This window comes from Eumetopias jubatus, unplaced genomic scaffold (genome assembly GCF_037043125.1).
Source record: "Eumetopias jubatus isolate StellerSeaLion01/CBP00866 unplaced genomic scaffold, mEumJub1_p1.0 scaffold_13, whole genome shotgun sequence".
Lineage (NCBI taxonomy): Eukaryota > Metazoa > Chordata > Mammalia > Carnivora > Otariidae > Eumetopias > Eumetopias jubatus.
This window is the reverse complement of record NW_028274819.1, coordinates 52,633,271-52,648,559: the sequence shown is the minus strand read 5'-3', so window position 1 is coordinate 52,648,559 and position 15,289 is coordinate 52,633,271. Positions and strand designations below refer to the sequence as shown.

The 15,289-nt window shown below is 37.1% G+C and overlaps 2 pseudogenes; both read right to left on the bottom strand.

Moving 5' to 3' along the window:
• Nucleotides 1-464: 464 nt before the first annotated feature.
• LOC114218626 (olfactory receptor 52J3-like) lies at nt 465-1,451 on the bottom strand (annotated as a pseudogene).
• A 10,662-nt stretch (nt 1,452-12,113) lies between these two features.
• LOC114218782 (olfactory receptor 52E2-like) lies at nt 12,114-13,062 on the bottom strand (annotated as a pseudogene).
• Between the last annotated feature and the right edge of the window lie 2,227 nt (nt 13,063-15,289).

The window sequence follows — 15,289 nt, the reverse complement described above, 5'->3', positions numbered from 1 at the left end:
AAAAGATGCTAAAATGAAAGGTAAAAACTGGAGTCATTTTTTTTAAAATGCACTAAATATCCCAGGATTGTCCCCAGTGAGATCAGATACATTTAAGTTTTTAACAGAAATCTATGAAGATCTTTCTTATTTTACGTTCAAATTTAGTTTTTTGTTTCAGGGAAAGCAAGGCAATTGACATAAACTAAGTGTGCCAGCTGGAATACTATCCTATTTTCAAACACAGAGTCATGGAGGTTCACTAAATCTCCATACTTAAAAGGTAAAAGGCTTTCAGTGGGATGTTTTCCCTACTGTAATGGAACCTCATATTCAGAAAACTATGCACTCAACACCAATAGGGAGAGGAAACATTGAGATTTAAGAACAGAAAGCATTCTCCAAAGTTTGTTCCTTTAGGAGCTGCAAGATCTCTTGATATGAGGAGGATTTAAAAAGATAATCAACCTAGAGTAGAGTCAGAATTAACTTCTTTCCATTCTACCCACACCCTCAAGAACTAAGTAACAAAAGACTCTACTTTGAGAAGAAAACACGATCACACACTCACGAATCTGCTTCGTCCTCACACCGTAGATAATAAGATTGAGGGCAGGTGGGAGGACCACATAGAGATTGGCAACCAAGATGCGGACATAACGGGGAAATTTTTTGCCAAATCTGTGGGTGAGGAAGGAGAAGAGAGAAGGTGTATAGAAAACACACATGACCCTAACATGTGACCCACATGTACTTAGAGCTTTGTGATGAGCATCTCAAGATGGGAGGCAGAAAACTGCATGGAGGATGTAGGCATAAGAGATTCCAACCAATGCCACATGCAAAATAAGAAAAGAAACCACAAAAAGCCCATAAATGGCATTAACTCGAATGCTAGCACAGGCCAACTTGGAAATGCCCATGTGCTCACAGTAGGAGTGGGCAATAATTCAAGTGTCACAGAAGGGCAGACGATGGGTTAGGTAGAGAATGGGCAACATAAGCAGGACAGGGCGCATTATAATACCCACACCAATGCCTGCTAGCACTCGGGGTGTCAGGGTGGTTGTGTAGTGGAGTGGTACACAGATAGCCACATAGCAGCCAAGAGCCATAGCCAGGAGAACAGCAGACTCCATTCCTTTAAGGGTGTATATCAGAAACATCTGAGCCACACAGTCTCCAAAACCAATTTCTTGTGCATTAAACCAGAAGATACCGAGCATTCGGGGCACTGAGGATGTGAAGAGGGCCAGACCTATGGCTGATAAGATGGCTAGAAAGTAGAACATAGGATCCCGCAGAGTACGGTCAGACCAGATGATCAGCAAAATCATAGCATTGCCCAACAGTGCCATTAAGTAAATGGAGCAAAAAGGCAGGGAGATCCAGCCATGGGAACTCTCAAGTCCTGGGATGCCTGTCAGAAAAAAGGTGTCTGGATGGAAAGTGGAAGTGTTTGTGCGGAGCATCTTGCCACTGATGAGATGAGAAGTAGTTGGCTACCTCTAGAGGGAAAAATAAGAGCTATAAATGCATATCTCAAAACTTTCCAGTAGACTTAAGTTTTATCTGTAGTTTTCTTATTATAGAAACCAATGCTGGGGGACCTGGATGGCTCAATCACTTAAGTGTCCGACTCTTGATTTTGGCTCAGGTCATGATCTCGAGGTGGTGAAATCAAGCCCACATAGTGCTTGGGGCTGGGCATGGAGCCTGCTTAAGAGTCTCTCTCTCCTTCTCCCTCTGCCACCCCCTTGCCTCTCTCTCTCTCTCTCAAAAACAAAACAAAACAAAAAACTAATGCTAAAGCTTGAGTTCAAAGTAATATGTAGGAACAGACTTAGCACTCTTCAAATGGAAGGAACATTAACTTTATGAAAGGTCTCCCTCTCAAGTTTTGGACAATAATATCTTATATTCCTTTGCTGAAAGTCCATATAAAACCTGGAACGAATTTGAAAAACATAAAAGGGCTTATATTTATACTGAGATATCAATCTTCTTTGAAGACAAAATTCACTTTATCTAAACACATCAACACAAAATCACCGAACAACAGATCCAGACACCTGCACACAGAATGTGACAATATAATAAGAATATAAGTGTACCTAGACCTGTAGAATGATAGTAAATGCAGCAAGATTTCTTTAACCAGTTTGTTCAGTATCAATTATTACATTGATACGTATTTAGAAAACCAGATCCAAAATGAAGAACTGTGCTTCATTAATACATCCCTCTGTATTTACTCATATGCCCCCACAGACATGCTGTGCTGTATCTCAGATAGAATAAGAGTTGCACAAAGATGGACAGACACACTGTACTGTACCTCAGATGAAAAGAGCCACACAAAGGTAGGAAAACACTGCAGCTGGAAATCACCTCCAGGAAAGAAATGCGACTCTTTGCTATAGTATTCTGATGGGAATTAACTTAATAAGGAACCCCAAGGTTTCTGTTGGCTGCCAAATTCTCAAAAATGTCCCCAGATATCCAACAATTCTCCCCATCCTTGTATGTGTGTGAGGGAGGGGTTTGGGGGAAGAATAGCAAAAAGATGTTTTGAAAGAAGAAGCTTTGAGAGAAGTAAAAATGTTTCCAATGACAATGATGGTGGTCAACATCAGCCTTAAGAAATCCATGCTCCTGATTTACCACACTGTGGTTATGATCTCTCTTTCTTTCTCCTTTGTTTCTTCTTTCCTTCCTTCTTTCCACCCTCCCACCTCCCACCCACCCTCACTCCTTCCACCTTTCTTTCTTCCTTTCTTTCTTTCTTTCTTTCTTTCTTTCTTTCTTTCTTTCTTTCTTTCTTTCTTTCTTTCTTTCTTTCTTTCTTTCTTCTTTCTTTCTTTCTTTCTTTCTTTCTTTCTTTCTTTCTTTCTTTCTTTCTTTCTTTCTTTCTTTCTTTTCTTTCTTTTGAAAAGAAGCAGAGATAAGATAGTACTACAGAAAAAATAAAGGATGAGAAGTATAGGAAGAGAAGTATAGGAAAGAAAAGAGAAGAAAGGAATGAAAAACAGAAGGAAACATAGAGGAAGGAAGGAAGGAAGATAGGAAGGCAGGTCATCTCAGCTCTAATTGACTCCTGAGAAAAGTGACAGAGAAAAGTCCCAATATTAGGAAATATTTTATTAATGACAGAGATTCCCCAGCTAGTTAAGTCCTGCAAGACTGTACATAATGTTCATCTGCTGACTACTTATTTCTCTGCTTCCCTCTTTGTAATCAATTTTATAAACCTGAACTTAACTCTGGGCCTCTGAGGAGTTTATTTTTAAATTATTATTATGGGAAGACCATGCCCTAATACACAATTATCACTGACAATTGAGAACATTTATACCACAACTTTAAGTTCCCTCTATAGAGGGTTATTTTAAAAAATTTAATTTGTCTCAGTATAATACATTAAAGATTTCTTTCAGTCAGGGAATCTTTCTACAGTAGTGAGATAGAATATATTAGCTTAATAAATTCGGCTGTAGCCTGTTCCTTAACTGTTAGACAAGAGTCTCTGATCACCATTCATCTCCACCACCCATTTAATAGGAAACTCACCTCCAGCAAGACTAGACATAGAGAGTTCAGGTATATCGACTAAAGGGAAGAAGGCTTTGTACTACCCATATTTAGGGTCCTTGGGGGCCTGTCTGAAAACAAAACCAACTTGAATGCCCTGCATGAACAGAACTAACACCTTTGTGTCTGTTGAGAAAGATCCCATTCTCTGCACTTGGGATAAAGGGACTGATGGAGATGCAGACATATCCCCCCCTCCCCCAACACGTCTTGTCAACAGAAATTCAGAGATCCAAAACTAATGCTACCAAATGTATTCACATGAAATATGAAATGGGGGTGCCTGGGTGGCTCAGTGAGTTAAACATCCCCCTTTGGCTCAGGTCATGATCCCAGGGTCCTGGGGTCAAGCCCAGGGCTGGGATCCCTGCTCAGCCTGGAGTCTGCTTCTCCCTATGCCTCTGCCCCTCCCCCCACCTGCAGCTCATGCTTTCTCTCTAGCTTGCCCTCTTTCTCTCTCTCTCTCTCTCTCAAGTAAATAAAATCTTTTTTTAAAAAAAAGAAATCTGAAATAAACAGAATCTCTTACTGGATAAATTTTGCATCTTGATTTTATTAGATATTATAGCAATGAAGATTTAGAACATTAATGACCAATACATATATATCTCCCCTCCCCACATCCATGTCTTAGTAATCATTGATAATTTATTAATATATCATAGCTATCAAATAAGACAAAATTTCTTGTTTCTTTCTTATGTAGTGCTAGTCTTGCTGACTTTAAATAAAAGTCAATAAAAATTAATTTAACATAAAAATAAAATAACATGAAATGTATTTAAAGAGATTCAATACATGGAAGTCAAAGAAAGGAAAGATGTTACCCTAATATTACAAAAAAAGAAGTCAAAATGTATTTTTCAACATAATTAATAAAAAATAAAAGTGAAATTACATTACTGAATCATGGAAAAACAAAAGAACACCACTTACCAAAGTTTCTATTAGGATGGTGGTGCAGTAGCAAAATCACTGACTGGAAGATGATATTCCCATTACATATATCAGTAAAGGCACTTATATTAATAACACAGTAAAGTAAGCTATTGAAATTACTAAAACTCTATAAAGAAATGACAACTCAATATAAAATATAAGAGCAAAAACTTATTCTGGCACCATAAAGAAAAACAAAAACCAATGAGTATAAGAAAAATTTTTCATCCCTGTTACTCATCAGGAAAATGTGAAATCAAAACACAGTGTGACACCCTATAAACTTTTCAGTATGGCTGAAATTAAGACTGTGAATTCCAAGTATTCTTCAAGATAGGGGGCATCTACTGACCCCTTTAGAAACTGAAAGTGTCTATTAATTCTAACTATTCCCTATACCAGCAATTACTACTAGGTTAATGTCCAAAGGAAATAAAAGATTATGTACACCAAAATACATACACAAAAATGTTCATAGGGATTAATTCAGAATAGTGAAAAAAAATCAAACAAGTCAAATCATTCAAAACAGCAGAATGTATGCATTAATTGGGTTTATTCATTAAAGAAAATACTATGTATGAAGAAATAAAACAACACATAAATAAAACAATAAGAAGCAAACAAATTAAAAAACCAAACACAAGTGAACTATTGTTATATGCAAAATGTACAAAGCAAAAACAGACACATTGAATTGTATTCTTAAGATTTGTACACTTTATTGTTTTTATGTGGAACTTTGGGGACAAGAAGCAAGACAAAAAAACCCTTCTATGTGCATGAATTAGAAGATAAAAATAAGGGGCACCTGGGTTGCTCAGTTGGTTGAGCATCCAACTCTTGATTTCAGCTCAGGTGATGATCTCAGGGTGGTGGGATCAAGCCCCACATTGGGCTCTGTGCTGGGCATGGAGTCTACTTGGGATTCTCTCCCTCTCCTTCTGTTCCCCCACCCCACCCCTGCTTGTGCTCTTTTGTTCTTTCTCTCTCTCAAAATAAATAAAATCTTTAAAAATATATTTTAAAATATGCACCCCAATGTTCATAGCAGCAATGTCCACAATAGCCAAACTGTGGAAAGAGCCGAGATGCCCTTCAACAGACGAATGGATAAAGAAGATGTGGTCCATATATACAATGGAATATTACTCAGCCATCAGAAAGGATGAATACCCAACTTTTACATCAACGTGGATGGGACTGGAGGAGATTATGCTAAGTGAAATAAGTCAGTTATCATATGGTTTCCCTTATTTGTGGAACATAAGGAATAGTATGGAGGACATTAGGAGAAGGAAGGGAAAAATGAAGGGGGGGGATTGGAGGCAGAGATGAACCATGAGAGACTATGGACTCTGAGAAACAAATAGGGTTCTAGAGGGGAGGGGGGAGGGGGGATGCGTCAGCCCGGTGATGGGTATTAAGGAGGGCATGTACTGCATGGAGCACTGGGTGTTATATGAAAAACAATGGATCATGGATCACCACATCAAAAACTAATGATGTATGGTGACTAACATAACATAATGAAATTAAAAAAATATATATATATATTAAAAAGAAGACAAAAATAAGAAGGCATGAAGTGAGTATTAAGCCAAAGAATGAGTGAGAATGGGAAATATGTAAATAATCATAATGGTTTAAGAGGTAACAGGACTCTCAGGAAAATATTACTGCTGCACATCTGCCAGATTGTAGTCAGTCTTATTAGGACACACATGGTAAATGCACTGAAAATAAGAAAAATAATACAATGCTCATCATATTTTCTTTTTATTTTTCTAGAATGTACTCATTATCCTATGCCCAGAGAAATCAGCTTACGCATCTGCACAGCTTGACTGTGCACTCTTTCCTGATTGACCACCACTCCCTGTGTTTCTCTCCCTTCCTCCCTTTCCTTATATACACACAGCACTCATTATTTTCATTCAGAACATTATATATGTAACACTGATATGCCTCATCCACTATGGAGCAAAATCCCAAAATTATCATGTACATCCTTATGTCTACCACAGTACCTGGCACAATATACTGAGTAATGTTTCTTAGTAAATTTTGCGGAAAAAAATGACTAAGTAATTGACTTGAACAAAATAAGTAATTTCAAATTAAAATGTGTGGAAGATGATTAATTACATTTGAGATTACATTTTTTCATTTCAATTTTATATTCCTCAATGAAGAAGTATTTTCATACGATCATAATTTATGCATATTGATTAAATGGATGGGACCCTAGTTGTGTTAGAGAAAAAGAGTCTGTAATCAGTGTTTCTACTGGAGGAAAGAACAGAGGCATCTGGCTATCAACTCAGGGAGTAAAAATAGTGAAATAGTGTTCCAAAGCCACATTATAAATGCTCTTGAGAGCCTATTGTTAAAAGCTCTGAAGTTCAAGGAATTTCAAAACAGGTTTTTAAATTACAATAACTTGAAATTGGCCCTGTTAGAATTTCATGACAGAATGTTTTCCATTTTGTAAATTCCCCCAACATGGTGTGTGTATGTGCATGTACATATATACATATGTGTGTGTGCAAGCACATGTTTGGGGGTTGTGTGTACATGTGTGTGTTTAACAAAGAATGGCACAATAAGTGAAACAAGAAGTAAAAAATTGTGTATTCCATTTTGCATTAATAAATTAATTGAGTTGGAAAGATGTGCTGTTCTCCCTCACTATTTTTAGAATTATATCATTTTACTCACATCTTTCTGACATAGTATGATATCCTTTTTCATTCTGTTTCTATACATTTTTTTAAAATTTTGACAATGGTAGCTTACACCACCACATACATCTAATGTTAACTTTCTTGTATTATACTATGATTAATAGCAAGCACATGAGTTCTTTTATCCTTTCTTAGATTTTTTTCAGTTCTTCATCAATAATTACTTTCTTTCTTTCTTTATTTTTTATGTTCAGTTAGCCACTGTATAGTACATAATTAGTTTTTGATATAGTGTTCAATGATTCATTATTTAAGTATAACACCCAGTGCTCATCACAGCATGTGCCCTCCTCAATACCCATCACCCTGTTACCCCCTCCCTCCCACCTTCCTCCCCTTGAAATCCCCAAAAAATTTCTCAGGATCCACAGTCTCCCATGGTTCATCTCCCTCTCTGATCTCTCCCCCTTTGATTTCCACCCCTTCCCCTGTAGTCCTCTGTGCTATTGCTTATGTTCCATGTATGAGTGAAACCATATGATAATTGTCTTTCTCTGCTTGACTTACTTCACTTAACATAATCCCCTCCAGTTCCATCCATGTCGATGCAAATGGTAGGTATTCGTCCTTTCTGATGGCTGAATAATATTCCATTGTGTATATGTACCACATCTTCTTTATCCATTCATCTGTTGCAGGGCATCTCAGCCCTTTCCACAGTTTGGCTATCGTGGACATTGCTGTTCTGAACATTTGGGTGCACGTGCCCCTTCTTTTCACTATGTCTGTATCTTTAGGGTAAATACCTAGTAGTACAATTGCTGGGTCATAGGGTAGCTCTATTCTTAACATCTTGAGGAACCTCCATACTGTTTTCCAGAGGGGCTGTACCAGCTTGCATTCCCACCAACAGTGTAAGAGAGTTCCCCTTTCTCCACATCCTCGCCACCATTTGTTGTTTCCTGTCTTGTTAATTTTTGACATTCTAACTGGTGTAACGTGTATCTCATTGTAGTTTAGATATGTATTTCCCTGATGGCTAGTGATGTTGAGCATTTTTTCATGTGTCAGTTAGCCATTTGTATGTCTTTTTTGGATAAATATCTGTTCATGTCTTCTGCCCAATTTTTGACTGGGTTATTGGTTTTTTGAGTGTTGAGTTTGAGAAGTTCTTTTAGATCTTGGAAATCATCCCTTCATCTATAATGTCATTTGCATATATCTTCTCCCATTCCATGGGCTGCCTCTTAGTTTTGTTGACTGTTTCCTTTGCTGTGCAGAGCTTTTTATTTTGATGAAGTCCCAAAAGTTTATTTTCGCTTTTGTTTCCCTTGCCTTTGGAGACGTGTCTTGAAAGAAGAAGCCGATGGTGAAGAGGTAACTGCCTCTGTTCTCCTCTAGGATTTTGATGAATTCCTGTCTCATGTTGGGGTCTTTCATCCATTTTGAGTTTCTTTGTGTATGGTGTAAGAGAATGGTCCAGTTTCATTCTTCTGCAGGTGACTATCCAATTTTCCCAGCACCACTTATTAAAGAGACTGTCAAGAAAAAAATTGGAAGAAATTCAAACACTTGGAAGTTAAAGAGCATCCTCTAAAGAATGAATGGGTCAACCAGGAAATTAAAGAAAAACTTAAACAATTCATGGAAACCAATGAGAATGAAAACATACTGATCCAAAATCTATGGGATATTGCAAAGGCTGTCCTAAGGTGGAAGTACATAGCCATCCAAGCCTCTCTCAAAAAATTAAAAAATCTCAAACGCACAAGCTAACCCTACACTTAAAGGAGTTGGAGAAAGAAGAGCAAATAAAACTTAAACCAGGCAGGAGAAGAGAAATAATAAAGATTAGAGCAGAGATCAATGAAATAGAAACCAGAAAAATAGTAGAACAGATCAACTAGAAGCTGGTTCTTTGAAAGAATAAGATCGATAAACCACTAGCCAAACTTATCCAAAAGAAAAGAGAAAAGACCCAAATTAATAAAATCATGAATGAAAGGGGAGAGATCATGACTAACACCAAGGAAGAAACAATTATTAGAAATTATTACCTGCAACTGGATGCCAACAGATTAAGCAATCTGGAAGAAATGGATGCCTTCCCGGAAACTTATAAACGACCAAGACTGAAACAGGAAGAAATAGATGATCTGAATAGATCAATAACCAGTAACGAAATTGAAGCAGTAATCAAAAATCTCTTAAAAAACAAAAGTCCAGGGCCAGATGGCTTCCCAGGGGGATTCTATCCTTTCTTAGATTGATTCATTCAGCATACATTTATTGAGCAGCTGAGTGAGTCACACTGTGAGTAAGTGGATAAATAAAGTAAGATCAAATTCCTTATGGCCCAGGAGGAGAGGATGAAATGCACTCTTTGCAAGTCATTATAGTATTAAATTGTGAGTAAGAGAACAGAGCATAAGTGCACAGTAAACCAAGAAAAGTGAGTATTGCTCCACTTTCAACAGTGTGGGGGAAGTTACCCTTGAATTTGCAGACACGTAGAAATTCACTCCAATGTGAACCAATGTTTACCTTTTTTCTGAAATAAGATTTTATTTGAAGAGTAGATTTTAAAAATTCAAATTCAAATACCAAAAAATTGATGTGCCATTACTATTTAGTGATTGGGGAGAGAAAGGTAGTAAATCATAGAAAGTAGGTGTAATTGCTTCGGAGAGGAGTTTATCAAGGAATAGCCATATCTCTACAAAGCAAAAACCAAGGATGTTGATTGTGATAAGGAACCTGAAGTTAGGAGGATGTTTAGCATGGGGAACTTAGCAAAAGTCCTAACATCACATGCTGGTCACTAGAAATGCTAAATAAGATGGTACCATAGGAGACAGAACACAAAATATCTGAGAGACATTTATGAAATAAAATCTGCTGGTCTGGAAGACAGGAGCTGGCTGGCGATAGAGGTACTTCAGAGAGAAGAGTTATCACGTGGTTGGTGCAAGAGATCATGGTATGGACAGTTAGGAAAAGGAACATATGAGTAAGATTAATAAATGTGAACTGAGATGACATGAGATGGTAGAGATTAGTTCCCTCATGTTGCACATGGAAGAATAGAAGAATAAATGATGTAGATAATTATTTCCAAATTAAAAATTTCTGTTTTAAAGACTAAGAGGTAATTGTTAAATATATATTTGAAAAATATAAATGTCATTTGTGATGGATGTAGGGAAAATGAGCATTTTAAAATTTCCCTTAGATAAGAACTTCAAGACAATCAAGTTTTTTTTAAAGATTTTATTTATTATTTATTACTTATTTATTTATTTATTTATTTATTTATCTATCAGAATGAGAGACAGAGCACACAAGCAGGGGTACTGGCAGGCAGAGGGAGAAGCAGGTCCCTGCTGAGCAAGGAGCCTAATGTGGGACTTGATCCCAAGACCCTTGGGATCACGACCTGAACTGAGGGCAGATGCTTAACCAAGTGAGCCACCCATGGGTCCCAAGACAATCAAGTTTTTATAAATGTCCACAAATTAGCTATGCATCAGCATCTTGTGTGTGTGTATATATAATGTACATATATAATGTATATATTATATTTGATACTTATTGTACTTTGTGTCACTTCAGATTCAGGCTATTTGTTATGAGGGTGGTATTAAAATAAAAACTCATTAACATCTCTAATAAAAACACTGTTGCCAAGGATAAGAATAATGAATCAAGCATAGTAATACAAATAATGTAATAAATAAATAATGTAATACAGCTAACAATTATTTTGTATTTACTGTACACATGTAGGGCACTATGCCGATGACTTTATTTTTATTTTTTATTTTTTTAAAGATTTTATTTATTTATTTGACAAAGAGACACAGTGAGAGAGGGAACACAAGCAGGGGAGTGGGAGAGGGAGAAGCAGGCTTCCCGCAGAGCAGAGAGCCCAATGCGGGACTCGATCCCAGCACGCTGGGATCATGACCTGAGCCAAAGACAGACGCTTTGGCGCCCCTATGCTGATGACTTTAGAAGCATTGTATGATTGCCTTCGTGCTTAATGTTTGAAATAAAACTATGACTATATTTAGAAAGTAAAGAAATCGAGGATCATTGAAACTTATATATTAATGTTAGAACCGGGAATATACTCAAGTTCTGTTTAACTGTGAAAATCATATATGCAAAGACAGGACAAAGGAAACAAATACAAAATGAGTCTAAAAGTAAGTTAGAAAACCAATAGAACCTAAAAGGGGACAGTAAGCAGCCTCCCCAGGCCGCAGGCAGTTTCTTCCTTTATGTGTACATCAGAGTTGGGTCTATGAAAACCTAAATACATTTTTGACAAACTCTACACAAAAATTTAGGATGAAGCTTTTTGTAGCCCCATTCATTTCCTCTCTCTCTTTCCATGTACAAAATCTGGACTTAATCTACAACAAGATGTTGGATGTTTAGAGTATTTACAGTGAAATCACAGGATATCACAATACAGGTCTTGTAATAGAATGAAAATGACTAATTTCTGAAGAGAAAATAAAAGAAAAGGAGAGATAAGAGGGAGTTGCAAAATAAGGAGAGAGAAACAGACACAGGGAGGCCTGGAGATAAAAAGGAATAAGAATCATCAAAAAAAGCCACGTGAATGACGTAGGGTCACTTGTACACAGAAAATACAGCACACCCTGTAAATTCTACTTTACATCTACTGACACCAGAGATTAAAAATCCCATATAAAGACTCTGATGGACCATCACTTACCATATGAATTGGACAGCAAACTTAAGCTTTCACTCTCTGAATTCATTAAAATATTTACATAATGGAGCCAAAAAAAAAATAAACATTACTGTCAAGCACATTTACTTAATATAACAAGGCATTTCTCTGCTCAGAAGTTCCATCTCATATACATTAGGTGCTATTCCTTTTTAATTCTTTATTTTTTGCAATATTTTCTTCACCCGGTCATAGATCTGCTTGGTCCTGACTCCGTATATGACAGGATTGAGCATTGGTGGCACGACAACATAAAGATTGGCCAGGAGTATGTGGATATAGCGGGGGACATTTTGGCCAAATCGATGTGTCATAAAGGAAAAGAGGGCCGGTGTATAGAAGGCAAGGATGACACAAACCTGAGAACCACATGTGCTGAGGGACTTAAGTCGGTCTTCATGGGAAGGAAGATGGAAAACAGCACGGAGTATCTGAACATAAGACAGGGCAATGGCTATGATGTCAAAGTCTAGGATTTAAATAGCCCCCAAGCCATAGATGATACTGATCTTGATGCTGGCACAAGAGAAGCGAGCAAGACCCATGTGTTCACAATATGTATGGGGAATGACATGATTCCCACAGAAAGGAAATTGCAAAATAAGAAATACAAATGGAATCACAGAAATAAATGTCCTCACTAACACAGCAACACCAATCACAGAAACAACCTGATTGGTGAGGCTGGTGCTATATCGGAGTGGGTTGCAGATGGCCACGTAGCAGTCATAAGCCATTGCCAACAGGACTGCTGACCCCATACCAGTGAAGTTGTGGATAAAAAAACATCTGAGACAAGCATCAAAGAGTATCTCCCTGGACTAAACCAGAAGATCCCGAGCATCTTGGGAAGGAGATGGTAGCTGTGGACAGACCCAAATCAATAGTAGCCACCATGGCCAGGAAGTAGAACATAGGTTGGTGCAGGCTGCTCTCAGCCTGGATCACAAACAGAATCATGAGGTTTCTTAAGAGTGCAATCATGTACACAGCACAAAAGGGAAAGCCAATCCACATGTGAAGTGTTTCCAGTCCTGGGATCCCCAGCAATAAGAAGGAGGAGGGATGAAACTGGGTGTCATTGGGAAGGGACATCCTGCTAGATAATGCATAAGTCCATGTTCTTACAGATGTGTGTTCGATAATCTACAAGACCCCAGGTTAAACTCTGCAGTGTTTTAAACCTAAGAAAAATTAAAAAAACATACAATTGTGTACATTTTCCTCCTCAGTTAATTCACACAATTAGAAATGTACAAGTAGAAATCCATATAGAGTAATATGAAGAAATGAATTAAGAAGGCTTTGGAAGAAGTAATGCAGTAGATTGTAATAAAACATTATACATAATATATTCATCTTTGTCAGTCTCTTTCTTTTCTTTAATTTGCAATAGTCTTGCTGGTGGTATCATGCTAGGATTTTGCCTTAATACCTACTTCATTAATTACCTTCTATCATGGGGCGCCTGGGTGGCTCAGTCGTTAAGCATCTGCCTTTGGCTCGGGTCGTGATCCGAGGGTCCTGGGATTGAGCCCCACATCGGGTTCCCTGCTTGGCAGGAGGTCTGCTTCTCCCTCTCCCACTCCCCCTGCTTGTGTTCCCTCTCTTGCTGTCAAATAAATAAATAAAATATTTAATAAAAATTTACCTTCTATCATATCTATCTATCATATCTATCTATCTTTCTATCTATCTATCTATCTATCTATCTATCTATCTATCTATCACCAACATAATTTATTTTCCATTCTGGCATATGTATACAGGGCTATGCCAGCCTCTGTAAACAGTTATTTCTATTGGTTCCATTTGGTTAGATGCTAACACATAGGTTTTAAAATACAGGATGGGTAACAAATGCCAATGAACACAGATTCATTAAATGTAGTCTAAACTATTAAAAATAAGTCTATGGGATTGGAGTCAGTCCATTCATTCATTCATTATTATTACAAAAGAAGAAGTAAATGTGGTCAAAACAGCAGGAACTGACATTCATTAAGGTACTATTTCCATGTTGTGAGAACCTGTACAAGTATCAGCTCTAATCTTTATAAACACATGGGGAGAAATATAATACCATATTTTCACTTATGGATCTGAACCTAAAATAGTTTAAGACACTTGCCAAATGCTTCAAATGCTTATAGTTACAATAGTACAGAAAGAAATGAGAGAGGAAATCATTAAATTGAAATGGAAAGAGAATGGATAGTAAGGAAAAGCTAATTCATGCCTCAGTCATGTTGGACAGACACAGTTTCCCTTCGTCCACACCAGTCACATAAACACATAATCTTTTCTAAACTGACATTCATCGGAATAAAAACTATCAGTGTCTTTATTATAAATCTGAGGCAGTCATAATTTTAAGAGTTTAAGATACATGACAAATATATTGAAGAAAAGACTAGGTGGCAAATTCTGAGTGAGCTGAATCTATCATTTTCTTTCTGTTTTAGTTTTAAGGTTGTATTTACTTATTTGATATATAGGGAGAGCACAAGCATAGGGAACAGCAGAGGGAGAGGGAGAAGCAGGCTCAGCAGGGAGCCCAATGCGGGGCATGATCTCAGGACCCCGGGATCATGACCTGAGCTGAATGCAGAAGCTTGACCTACTGAGCCACCCAGATGACCATCTATCATTTTCAACGTTACCCAAACTTATATATTTTCATGTACCTTATTTATTGCATTTGTTAGAATATTTTCAAAGCATTTGATCATTCATTACATGTAATTGTTTTGTAGTGAAAAGTGTCTTTTCATCATTTTGTATCATTGGAGGATTCCAGTGGAGCACTACTAACGATGATTACAGTTTCAGTAAGACAATTAGGGTATATACCAGACATTGTTATATGGGAATCAAAGTCAAGAAGAGGGTCATCTCCATGATAAACAAGTACTAGAAGGAGTAGTACAATATGGGTTAGGAAAGCTGGAAGTCTTAGGAAGAAATGGTAGACGTTTGAAAAGAAAGGAAGCTAAAAGCAATAGATGTTATATGTAGGAGACACTGCGAAATGACCATAAGAATAGTCTTTCTTCTATAATGTTCTGGCCTGGTAATAGAATAGTGAATACTCTTAAAAACGCATGATGTGAACAACGCAAGGTTAAAAAATAGAATTTAATTATGGGGACTTAATTTTCTGATTTATCAATATCAGTAAAGTGCCAATGGCAGATCTTTCATTAAAAAATTTTTTTGTATTCCTCAATAACATCTCTGAAGATTGGGAATGTACACAGTAGTCTTAAAATCTATAAAAGCAATGTTTTCCTTTTTTTCATCATACTCATATGCAATAGATTCTCAG